The following is a 13539-nucleotide window of genomic DNA, read 5'->3' on the forward strand; positions in this document are numbered from 1 at the left end:
GACCACTGGAAAAACCATAGCCTTGACTAGACAGACCTTTGTTGGCAAAGTAATGTCTCTGCTTTTAAATATGCTATCTAGGCTGGTCATAACTTTCCTTCCAAGGAGTAAGCATCTTTTAAAGAAATGTGTTAGCTTGACTATAATGAAAACATGATAGAGAAAGCAGTATAAAAGCACGATCAAAAAATCATCAGAGAAGATGTTCTCTTCCCTTTTGACCAAAAAGCCTGGTCCCACCCCAGTGCCTGTCTCGAGCTGCCCTCTCTCGGCATCAGAACCTGGCTGATCTCTACAGTGGATGACTCATCTGTCTCCAGTTATCACTCAGTCTTTCCTCCCCTACAGCCAGATTTCTAGAAAAAAAGGGTTGACTTGCCTGCCCTTTCCTTACCTCCTGTCCGCTCCTTAGCCCCGCCACTCCACCAAAACCAGTTCTCCCCACAGACCCCTCTCAGTACTGACTTGGATTCTCAGGAGCATTTGACAACAGCCTCTTATGCCTGTCCTTTCTTGGTATCCTTTGGCAGTGTTTCCTCCTCAGCCTGACCTGTTGGTGCTGTGGCTCCTAGCATTCAGTCTTGAGACCCTGGCCTTCCTCTCTTCTACCCTCTTTTCGAGGCAGTCTCATCCAAGGTGGTGTGTTAATCAGTGTACAAACACCAGTGACCTCCAGGAGATACTGGCTCATTGCTGTCTACATTTGGATGTCTCAGAGAGGCATTTGTTCATCCATTCATTCTATTCAGCACCGACTATATGTTAGGAACTACTTGAGGTACTGGATAAAAGAACAGAATAGTCTTGCTTCATGCCCTTGAGCAGCTGACATGTCAACAGCTGAGCTCAGGAACTGCCCTCAACCAACGTGTCCCTCCATGTTTTCATCCCAATAAATAGCACAATAGCCATCCACCTGCTCAAGCAGAAATCTGAAAGTTAGGTTTGACACTTTGCTTTCCCTTATCCTTCCTGTGGGGGACACACTCTAAACTGATAAGCCCCCTCCACAGAGTTATGTTTCGGAGAAGTCAATGGCACTCCACTCCAGTACTCTTGCCTGGAAAATCCCATGGACAGAGGAGCCTGGTAGGCTGCAGTCCATAGGGTCGCTAAGAGTTGGACACGACTGAGCGACTTCGCTTTCACTTTTCACTTTCATGCGCTGGAGAAGGAAATGGCAACCCACTCCAGTGTTCTTGCCTAGAGAATCCCAGGGACGGGGGAGCCTGGTGGGCTGCCATCTATGGGGTCGCACAGAGTCGGACACGATTGAAGTGACTTAGCATAGCATAGCATAGCATAATCCCTTCTCCTTGAGGCAAAATCTGTGACGTGCTTTCTAGTCAGTAGAGTATAGCCAAGGTGACCGATGTCAGCCTCTTGTTCAGGTTGTGTTATATTGCAAGGGTGACAGGATGTCAGCTCCATAGTTACATTCTAAGACTCCATCCTGCAGGCTGAAGTGAGAAAGACGTCCTTCCTGGTTTTAAAGAATTAAGCTGTCATATTTGTCAAGGGAGTTGTGGGGGTGGGGTGGTTTTGACAGCCAGAAAGAAAATGGGGGGCTTCCCTGGTGGGCTGAATTGTAAAGAATCCATCTGTCAATGCAGGAGACATGGGTTCAATCCCTGGTCCAGGAAGATCCCACATGCTGCGGAGCAACAAAGCCTGTGAGCTACTACAATTGAGCTTGTGCCCTAGAGCCCGTGCTCTGCAACAAGGGAAACCACGACAATGAGAAGGCTGTGTGCTTGCACACAGCAACTAGAGAGTAGCCCCCACTTGCCACACCTAGAGAAAAGCCAATGCAGCAACAAAAACCCAGCACAGCCAAAAATAAACATACATTTTTTTTTAATTTAACTGTGAATTATTTATTAAAAAAATGAAAGAAAGAAAATGGGGACCTCAGCACTACAGTTGTTAGCAGATAAATTCTGCCAATAACTTTGGAAGTGGATCTTTTCCCAGTTGAATCTCTGATGAGACCACAGTCCCAGTCAGCACCTGGACTGAAGTCTGCTGAGATCCTGAACAGACGACCAAGTCAAACTATGCCTGGACTTCTGACCTATAGAAACTGTGAGCTAATGCTGCTGCTGCTGCTGCTGCTAGGTCGCATCAGTCGTGTCCGACTCTGTTCGACCCCATAGACAAGCAGCCCACCAGGCTCCCCGGTCCCTGGGAGTCTCCAGGCAAGAACGCTGGAGTGGGTTGCCATTTCCTTCTCCAATGAGTGAAAGTGAAAAATGAAAGTGAAGTAGCTCAGTCATGTCCAACTCTTCACAACCCCATGGACTGTAGCCCACCAGGGTCCTCCATCCATGGGATTTTCCAAGCAAGAGTACTGGAGTGGGGTGCCATCGCCTTCTCCTGTGAGCTAATAAATGGGTGTTATTTTAGGTTGCTAAGTTTCTGGTAGCTTGATACTCAGCATAAAAAATGAATGCAGCACCTATTCAATCCACCACCAGAACTTTTTGATTCCTTCACTGCAATAACTCTAAAAATATCTAAATCTCTCCATCTTCCCTACTCCACCCAGAGCAGACTGTCATCCTCTCCAACCCAGACAAATAGAAGAGCCTCCTGATCTCCCCTGTCACATTTGTGCATCCTATCAAAACAGGGCCAAGACACGAGAGCATCCAAGGCAAGTGAATAATTTGACTTTCGTTCAAGTCAACCTTTATTCACCAGAGATGAGGAGAAATTGTCTATTAATAAAAGTAGTATGTCTCTCTTTTTATGCTGAAATGAGAGGCTCAATACATGTGATTTTTTTTAAGCAGATAACTTCTTGGGAGGCATATGAAACCACTCAAAATTTAAATAAATCACTAATTTCCTGTGAATAGCACAACCTATTGCATTATTCATATTTAGCCGTTCAGCTGACTTTACTTAAATGACAGTCCTTGGCTGACTTATCTCAGGTTTAGAGGTATGGCTTGTATATGTCTATCACAAGTTTTTAATTTTGATGAACAATTTATTTTTCCTTTGTTACTTCTGCTTTTAGTGTCAAGTCTAAGAATCTATTCACAAATCTGAGGTCATGAAGATTTTACCCCTATGTTTTCTTCTAATAGTTTCATAGTTTTGACATTTATATTTAGGTTGTTGATCCAGTTTGAATTAATTTTTGTACAAATAGTGAGATAAGGGTACAACTCCCTTCTTTTGCATAAGGTTATCCAGTTGTCCCAGCATAATTTGTTAAAGAGACTCTTCTTTCCCCCATTGAATAGTCTTGGCCCCCTTGTCAAAAGTTAGTTGGCCATAATGGGTTTCTTGGTGAATTCTCAATTCTGGTCCATTGGTCCATATATGTCTGTCTTTATGTCAGTACCACACTGTTTGGATTGCTGTCGCTTTGTAGCAAGTTTTTATTTTTGTTTGCTTTTGGTCATACTGCCTGGCATAAAGGATCTTAGTTCCCCAACCAGAGATCAAACCTGTGCCCCCTGTAGTGGAAGTGAGGACTCTTAACCACTGGAGCACTAGCAAAGTCCCACTTTGTAGTAAGTTTTGAAACCTGAAAGTGTGAGTCCTTCAATTTTGTTTTTTAAAAACATCGTTTTGGCTATTTAGTGGCCTTTGCACTTCTCTCTAAATTTGAAGATCAACTTCATTTAGGCAGAAAGGCTACTGGATTTTGACTGAATCTGTAGGTTGCTTTGGAGAATATTGTCAGCTTAACAATATTAGGTCTTTCAGTTTGTGAACATTGGGATGTCTTTTCATTAATTCAGGTCTTCTTTAAATTCTTCTTTTAGCCATGCTTTGTAGTTTTTAGTGTATGAATCTTTCACCTCCTTGGTTATTCTTATTCCTGGGTAATTGATTCTTTTAGATGTTATTGGAAGTAAAACTCTTTTCTTAACTTCCTTTTCAGATTATATATAGAAATGCAACTGATTTTTGTGTTGATATTGTTCCCAAAAATGTTGCCAAATTCTTTAATTAGCTCTAGCAGGGGTGTGTGTGTGTATTCTTTATGATTTTCTTTATATAGAATCATGTCATTCACAAATAGGGATAGTTTAATTCTTGTGTTCCAGTGTGGATGTTTTTCCTTTATTTTTATTGCCTAATTGCTCTGCTAGGACTTCCAGTACAATGCCAAAAACAATGGTGAAGGTAGACATCTTTGTCTTGTTCCTGATCTGAGGGACAATGTTTTAAGTCTTTCAAAATTGTGAATGATGTCAGTTGTGGGTTTTTTCATAACTGTCCACTATTATGTTAAGGAAATCCCCTTTTGTTCCTAACTTCCTGAGTATTTGTATCATTAAAAAGTGCTCTATTAAAAAAAAGAAAAAGTGCTGCATTACATCAAATGCCTTTTCTGCATCTATTGAGATGTTCTTCATTCTTTTCTTTCATTCTGTTAATGTGATGTATCACATTGATTGATTTTCTTACATTGAACCATCCTGCATTCTTGGAGTAAATTCCACTCAGTCATGATATTCTTTATTCACTAAGTCAGGTCCGACTCTTTTGTGACCACTGGACTGTAGCCTGCCAGGCTTCTCGGTCCATGGGATATCCAGGTAAGAATACTAGAGTGGGTTGCCATTTCCTCCTCCAGGAGATCTTCCAAACCCAGGGATGGAACCCACATCTTCTGCATTGGCAGGCAGATCATTTATCACTGAGCCACCAGGGAAGCCCCGGTTGTGGTATACAATCTTTTTAATGTGCTGTCTGGCTTGGCTTGCTACCATTTTGTTCAAGATTTTTTCATATATATTCATAAAAGATAAGAGTAGTTTGCTTTTCTTGAGGTATCTATGTCTGGCTTTGGTATCAAAGCAATGCTGGCTTCACAGAATGTGTTAGGAAGTTTTCTCTTCCTCTTCTGTTTCTTGGAAGAGTTTGGATAGAGTTGGTATTAATTATTCTTTACGCAGGGGGCTTCCCAAGTAGCTCACTAGTAAAGAACCCACCTCCAATGCAGGAGACATGTGTTTGATCCCTGGGTCAGGAAGATCCCATGGAGGAGGGCATGGCAACCCACTCCACTATTCTTGCATGAATACTGCAAGAATTGCATACTTCATGCAAATGAATACTGTGTGAATCCACGAACAGAAGATCCTGGCAAGCTACAGTACATCAAGTCGCAGAGTCAGATACAACTGAAGCCACTACACACACACACTCACATTATTTACATGGTTAGTATAATTCACTAGTTAAGCCACCTGGTCCAGGACATTTCTTTCTTGGGAGATTTTTGATTATTGATTTAATATATTTTTCTGGTTAGAAGTCTGTTGATATTTTCCATTCCTTCTTAAGTTTTGGTCATTTCCACATATCTAAAAATTCTTCATGTACATTATCTAATTAATGGGCATACACTTATTCATAATATTCTCTTACAATCCTTTTAATTTCTGTAAGGGCTTCACTCGTCTGATTTCAGTTACCTGTAGCTTCTCTTTTTTCTCTTAGTTGAGTTAAAAGTTTTTCAATTTTGTTGGATCTTTTTAAAGAAAAGAATTCTCCTTTGGGTTTTGTCGGTACTCTGTACTGTTTCTCTGTCCTCTATTTAGCTATGCTCCAAACTTTATCATGGGCTGTCCTTTCTTTGCCAGCTTTGGGTTTAGTTTGCTCTGTTTTCTAGTTTCTTAAGATATGAAGTTAGGGTATTGATCTGTAAATATCCCCCTGAGGACTGCTTTCACTGCATCCCATACGTTTTGGTATATTTTAATTTTCATTCATATCAAAGAATTTTCTAATTTCCCTAGTGACCTCTTCTTTGATGTATTTGTAGTTAGAGCATGTTGCTCAATTTCCATGCATTTGTGAATTTTTCAGTTTTCTTCTGTTACTGATTTCTAGTTTCATTCTCAAGTGGTTGAAGAAAATGTTTTGTATGATTTTGATCTTTTAAAATTCATCGAGTTTTTTTATGGCCTAACATATGGCTTATCGTAGAGAATGTTGCATGTACACTTGAGGAGAATGTGTATCTGCTGATGTTGGGTGGGATGTTCTGTATGTGTTAGGTTTAGTTGATTTATAATATTCTTCAAGTCCTCTGTTTCCTTACTGATCTTCTGCCTAGATATTCAATCCACTGTTGAAAGTGAGATATTGAAGGCCAACTGCAACTGTCATTGTAGAATTACATATTTCTCCCTTTAATTCTATCAGTATTTGCTTCTTATATTTTTGGACTTTGTTGTTTGGTGTGTATGTTTGTAATGACTGCTATTTTCTCAATGAATTGAGCCTTTTATCAATATATAGCATTCTTCTTCATCTCTTGTAATAACTTTTAACTTAAAATATATATTTTCTGGTGCTAGTATAACCACCCCACCTCTCTTGTGCTTACTATTTGCACAGAATATATTTTTCCAATCCTTTCAATCTATTTGCGTGTTTTCTTCTTAAGTTTCTCTTAAGCAGCATATAGCTGGATCACAGGTTTTTATATGTTCTGCCAATCTCCATCTTTTAATAAAGTGAGCCAATCAATTTACATTTAAAATGATTACTGATAATAAAGGACTTACTTCTACCATTGTGCTATTTCTTTTCTTTGTATCTTAAGTCTTTTTTCTCCTTTATTTCCTTGAATACACTCTACTTTTGTGTATGACTGATTTTTCTAGTGTACAATTTTGGTCCTTCCTTCATTTTCTTTTCCATACTTTTTTTTTAGTTATTATCAGTGGTTACCCTGGGGGTTACAACAGACATCCTAAATTTATAAAAATCTAGGTTGAATTGATTCCAGGCCCCCAACCCCAATATGACCTCCAGCTTCTGTCTTTAAGACTGAAAGCAGCAAATTTATGGCTGTTTTAAAACAGTCACCTTCCTTATTTTGACCATTGGGGTTCAGCAGGATGAAGGTTCAATCAAGAAGCTACTGTCTTTATTTTTAAATGCAGTGTTAGGTACAGTTTTTTTATACTTTGATTTTATTATACTTGAAACTAAAATGCAGAACTATCCAATTCAGTATTGCATGTATTGCATGTCAAGAGCATGACATCTGGAGTCTAAATCCCAGTTCAATGATCAGCCACATGTAGCTACACATAAAGCTTCAATGATCAGCTACATTTGGATACATTTGGATACCTTTGGATACATTCTTAGCCTAAAGGCATCTCAGTTTCATCATCTATAAAACGAACTAATGGTAGTTCCTACTTCTTACAGTTGTCACAGGAATTCAATGAGATACATGTAAAGTTCTTAAAATAGCACCAGCACCTAACAGAATAAATCTTCAACCTGAATAAATGTTAACCATTACTGTGTTTTCAGCTGTCTGCCTCCTGGCATTTCCCTCCCTCCCCCTTCAGCTCTACCCCACAACTTACCAGTCTGCTTTTACTTTCTGCAAGATGTCATGTTCTCTTGCCTCTAGGCCTTCATGTATGTCTCTTTATTGACTTGGCTAATTCTTATTTCTAAAACAGTCAGATGTCTTTTCATATCCATCCATTTGAAGTTTGACGATGCCAAGGACAGGGAGTAATAAGAACCCTTGTATGTTGCAAGTGGGAGAATAAATTGGTACAATTTTTTGGAGAGCAATTTGGCAACAGATGGAAAAGTTAAAGGTATCCATAATCTGTATCTCAATAGCTACACTCCTAGGGATATATGTTAAAGAAACTTTCACACCTGTACACAGGAAATATGTATAAGAATGTTCCACACAGCACTGCTTTTTATGGCAAAAATACGGGAAAGAACTTTAGTGTCCTTCAACAGGAGAGTAGATAAGTACCCTGGTGATCATAACATATAATCATATACTGGAATGCTGCTGTTGTTGTTCAGTTGCTAAGTCATTCCCATGGACTGCAGCATGCCAGGCTTTGCTGTCCTTCACTATCTGCTGGAGTTTGCTCAAATTCATGTTCATTGAATCAGTGATGCTAACCATCTCATCCTCTGCCACACTCTTCTCCTTTTGCTTTCAATCTTGCCCAGCATCAAAGCCTTTTCCAATGAGTCAGGTTTTCCCATCAGGTGGCCAAAGTACTGTGTCAGGAGCTGTGTTAGGCATTACTGACAAAATGGAGGCACGGCCCCAACCCCCTCTCCTCATTCCGCAGGCACAGTCCCAGGATGAAGGAGTTAAGTTTTGTGATTCTGACTTGTTCTTTCCTTGCTTTGATTTAGTTGGCTGGAAAGAATGTTAAGGTGCTTATTGTTCTTGAGAGAAGCAGGAGAAAGCACAAAGCCTTCTGCAGTTGTGCCCAGAAAATAATCTATAAAGTAACCATTGACATTTGTTCAAGGATTTTTACAAAGAACATCCCAGGATGAGCACATAAGGCCACAGCTTGAAGCCATGGGAAGGATTGTTATCTGAGACCTGTTTGTGAGGGAGATGTTTGTGGCAAAGGAAGTTTGCTGATTTAGGGTTTAGTAATAATTAAGAATAGCTGGAAGCCTTTTTAGGAGATAGTGAGCTTAGGATACTAGGGGCAAGCAGGATTTAGAAAGATAAAAAATAAACTGAGGAATGTGGAATGCAGCCCAGACATAAGCATGAGTTACAATGTAATCACAAGTAAACATGATTCTGAGAGAATCACTGAAGCAGGAACTCTGTTTGAAGGGCAACAAGGAGATAATACATCTGGGTGAGGGGGAGCTGAAAATGTAAAGCCTCTGACCTGATGCTTTTGAAAAAGTATAAAAGAAGACCTGATGCTTGAAATAAACATGTAGTCCCAAACCTCGAGTCAGAGGCTACATCATTCCCCGCCAACACCGCTCATCCTTTCAGGCTGATTCCCTGGCTGCTGGAGCTGGACTCCTGCAGTACTGGAGCTTCAACATCAGCACTGGAATGCTACATCACAATTAAAATAGCTTCATGTAACAACATGGGTAAATCTCAAAAACATATTGCTGACTAAAAGAAACAAGTTTCAAAAGGAGATATACAGTATACTAATAACAAAAAGTTTAAAAGCATGCAAATTTGCTACACATTATTTATGGATACATGCATATGTAATAACCCACTCCAGTGTTCTCACCTGGAGAATCCCAGGGACAGGGGAGCCTGGTGGGCTGCCGTCTATGGGGTCCCACAGAGTCGGACATGACTGAAGTGACTTAGCAGCAGCATATGTAATAAAAGTGTAAAAACATGCCATGGAAATAATAAACACCAAATGCAAGGTGATGGGTGCCTTTGAGGAGGAGGGGGAAGGAGAAAAGGGAAAAGAGTTGGGTGGGCTTCACAGAAAGTTTCAACTGTATTTCTTCTTTTAAAAAAAGCACTCATGCACGTTTAATTATAAAACGTTAAAATTCCAGAAAGCTGGGTGGTGGGACAAAGAGGTTTGTTCAATCAGTCATAAGTTTAAATAAACCAAAAGCCAGATGAAGAAAATGGAAAGAGTGGTTGAAAAATCTGTGTAATAAAAAGCCTTTGGCACTCTAGGTTCCCAAACAGTCAAGTGATTACCCCTGTTTCCATCTGACCCATCCATTTCCACCCCTTCCTCCATCTCCACCAACAGAGATTCATTTTCTATACACTCTAGCCCTGGGGAAGGCAGTGGGGAGGCACAGGGCTTACAATGGGATTAAGTGGAAGTGGCTTGGAATTTAGAATGCATTCTTAAGACCCTAGGAACACTCATAGCCAAGTTTATAAGTCCCAAGAAACTAGAGGATGCTTCTCTGGAGAAAAGATCTCCCAGTACTGACATTTTTGGGCCCTCTAAGAAATCTGGCACATCAATGCTGTGCTTAGTCGCTCAGTCATGTCCAACTCTTTGCAACCCCATGGACTGTAGCCAACCAGATTCCTCTGTCCATGGGATTTTTCCAGGCAAAGATACTAGAGTGGGTTCCCAAGCCCTCCTCCAGGAGATCTTCCCAACCCAGGGATCGAACCCAGGTCTCCCACATTGCAGGCAGATTCTTTACCATCTGAGCCACCAGGGAAGCCCATGAATATTAGGGTAGGTAGCCAATCCCTTCTGCAGCAGGAATCAAACTGGGAATCTACCACATTCCAGGTAGATTCTTCACCAGCTGAGCTACCAGGGAAGCCCAGCATATCATTGGTACACCTCATAATAAGCCCACTCATCCAGTGCTTCTCACAACATAAGTTGCATTTGAGTCACGTAGCAATCTTGTTAAAGCGCAGATTCTAAATCTGTAGTTTATGGTGGGACCAGAGATTCTGTATTTCCAAAAAGCTACCAAAGGAAGCCAACGCTGCTAGTCCCTTTTGAGTAGTAAGGTGCTTGTCAATGCTTCTTGCCCACACACTCAGCCTCCACTCAGCTTTTTGGAATCTCATCCCTAAATATGAACAAGCTGCTGAAGAAATCAGACTTTTGAGGATGGCCATTAACATAAATGAGACAAAACAAAAATAAACAAGCAAAAAGAAAAACAACAACAAAGAAATAGATCAAAGAGAAGAAGAAAAACTAAAAGAAACACACTATAGTATGCTTAGAGAGAAGATATTCCTGTCCATAAAACATACAATATCCTCTGAAAGATAGAAGATACTCCTGTCAAATAAAACAAGGATAGGAAATTCCCCAGAGGTTTGGTGACTCCCAGTTTCATTCCCTAGTCAGGGCCAAGGTTCATTCCCTAGTCAGGGAACTACATCCCACATGCTGCAATTAAGACCCAGATCAGTAAAGAAAAGAAGCATAAAATAATATGGGAAGGGGAGTTGGGAAAAAAATGTCTTGAGAATTAAAAATAAAAAAACCTGAAACTTAAAATGGTTGAAGATAATGACAAGGAAATATCTCAGAAAAATAGAACAAAAACAAACAAACAATGGGTACAGAGTTTCAACTTTGCAAAATGAAAAGAGTTTTGAGACTGTTGCATTAAATTCCCAATAAATGACTTAACTGACTGAACTGTACACTTAAAAATGCTTAAGATGAGAAATTTCACATTATGTATATTTACAATTGAAAATAAAAATAAAACACAGCAACCCAAAGCAACAGAAAACAGAAGAAAAAAAAAAATGAAAGTATCAATCCAGAAATCTAACTTTTACATAATAGGCATTCCAGAAAGTGAACAAGGAAAATGGAGAAGAAATTATCAAGGAAATAAAGAAAATTGCCTCCAAAGCTAAAGTACATGAGCTTCCATTTTGAACAAGTGCTCAATTCAAAAAAATTAAGTCACAGCAAAGGAAATCATTATAAAATTTCCAACCCACAGCCTAAAGAGAAAATCCTAAAGCCTCCAGAGGCAGAGAAGATGTAACATACAAAGGATCAGGAATATGAATAAGAATCAGGCTTTTCACAATAGCAACCTGGAAGATAGAAGAAAATGAATAATATCCTCAAATTTATGACAGGAAATTATTTTCAAAACTTAAATTCAATAACCAGCCCAACTATAAATTCAACTACAAATCAAGTATTAAGATAAAATAGATTTTAAAATATGCAAAAATTCCAATATATCCCCCTATGCCTTTTCCTTTCAAAGTTACCAGAGGCGGTGCTTCAGCAAAACAAGGAAGTAAACTAAGAAAGAAGATGGCATGGGATCCATGAAATGGGCAAAACCAGCCCAGGAAAATCCCAGAATGACAACTGTACAGCAAGTCTAGAGAGCAGTCAGTTCCAATTGAAACAAGAGGAAGGAGACTCTAGGATGAAGATTCTAGAGAAAAAAACAGAACTTATGCATTTGAGTATACAGAAAATACTGCCAGACTTTTGGACAGAGTCTTAAGAGCACCTTCAGGGGTGGGGGCAGCCAACTGTAGATAATACAAAAAACTAACAAGAGAGGGGGAAAAAGGCAATAATTAACTCTAAGAAAAATGAAGGGCTGTATAAATTATAAGGCACAGTTGTAGTACCCATTGGCTCATTGGTAAACAGTATTTGCATACATAATTTAAATGCTGATTATTGGTTTAACTAAAATTTTTACATAAATAAGGGAGGTGGGGAACAGAAGTGATGGACTCATGTTTTTAACTGTCATGGCAGGAAGTCAACAAATAACCCTTAAAATGAATAAATCCAGAATTAGTAGTATATGGATTTATTTAGATATATGCATCTAATCTGGATGAATACGTAATAGAGTTGAGACTATCGCCCCTAAAGAGTAGGCCAGGGAACAACTTTTTTCATTACAAGCCTTCTAGTATATGTATGTATTTTAAAGCTATGTACCTGCATTATTTTAGTTCAATAAACCATGTTAAAACATTAGCATATAATTTGGGAGTAGTTTCAAATGGAAATCCATTTTGAAGGGCTGTCTGGACCTTGATAACAAGGGCTAGTTATTTGTTCATTTTTGCATTCCCCATCCCTCCCTTTACCAAGAGCACGTAGCAGAAAGTAAATCAATACATGTAAAGAGAACTCAACTACATTTGTTCGATTCTCCTTGGGGAAAAAGACAAAACAAGACGCACAGGCATAAGACACAGACGCAGCACAAAAATGAGTTCATTTTCCACATGCTGCTGCTGTGCTGCTGCTGCTGCTAAGTCGCTCAGTCGTGTCCGACTCTGTGCGACCCCAGAGACGGCAGCCCACCAGGCTCCGCCGTCCCTGGGATTCTCCAGGCAAGAACACTGGAGTGGGTTGCCATTTCCTTCTCCAGTGCATGAAAGTGAAAAGTGAAAGGGAAGTCGCTCAGTCGTGTCCGACTCTTAGCGACCCCATGGACTGCAGCCTACCAGACTTCTCCATCCATGGGATTTTCCAGACAAGAGTACTGGAGTGGGGTGCCATTATGTCTCTGGCAGAGGTACTGGAATGAAAGGGTTTCAAAGGCAGAGAAAAATCATGTTCGGAGGACCTAGAGGCAACTCTAGGCACAGAAATGGAGGCATGACAGTAATCTAGGTAGGCTTATTCACTTCGGTGACGTCATTCCTTTCCTTCCTTGACCTTGTTAACAATCTGTAGTTAGATAAATAGAGAATTTGTCCGTTTCCTTCACCAGACTATAAGCTCCTCGAGGGCGGGACTTCACTGTATTCCCCGCAGAGCAAGAGCCCACTACACATTTGGTGAAATCAATGAGCGACAGTGCCGCTGGACAGCCATTGGTGTGGCACGAGGAAGGGTCACTGACAGGCTGAGAGCAAAGAAGCTGGCTGGGAGATGACACGTGCGAGCTTCTTGCAAGGTCTCTGAAATTACAAGACCGGAAGAGTGTAAGTTAACCTTTGGGGAGTACGGGACCGGACCGCCAGGTGGACCTCGGGGAACTACAGCAGGCCGGGAGACGGTAGGGATACTAGTGAAGAGGAGCTGGGACTACCGGTATCGCGCGTGCGCAAGCGCGGCACCACCACTCACTACATCTCCACCCCGCCCCCTGCCCGGCGCGATTGCGTGCGCGTGCACGAGGGGTCGGAGCGGAAATGGCGCCGCGGGGCCGCGCGTCCGGGCGGCGAGCGGAAGTGGGTGTGAGAGCGGAAGTGGCCGGCTAGAGCCGGGGGCTGGGCGGGGACCAGGCTTGTCGGTGAGGCGGCAGCGGCGGCGGCGGCGG

Source organism: Bison bison, unplaced genomic scaffold (assembly GCF_000754665.1).
Source record: "Bison bison bison isolate TAMUID 2011002044 unplaced genomic scaffold, Bison_UMD1.0 scf7180017864471, whole genome shotgun sequence".
Classification (NCBI taxonomy): domain Eukaryota; kingdom Metazoa; phylum Chordata; class Mammalia; order Artiodactyla; family Bovidae; genus Bison; species Bison bison.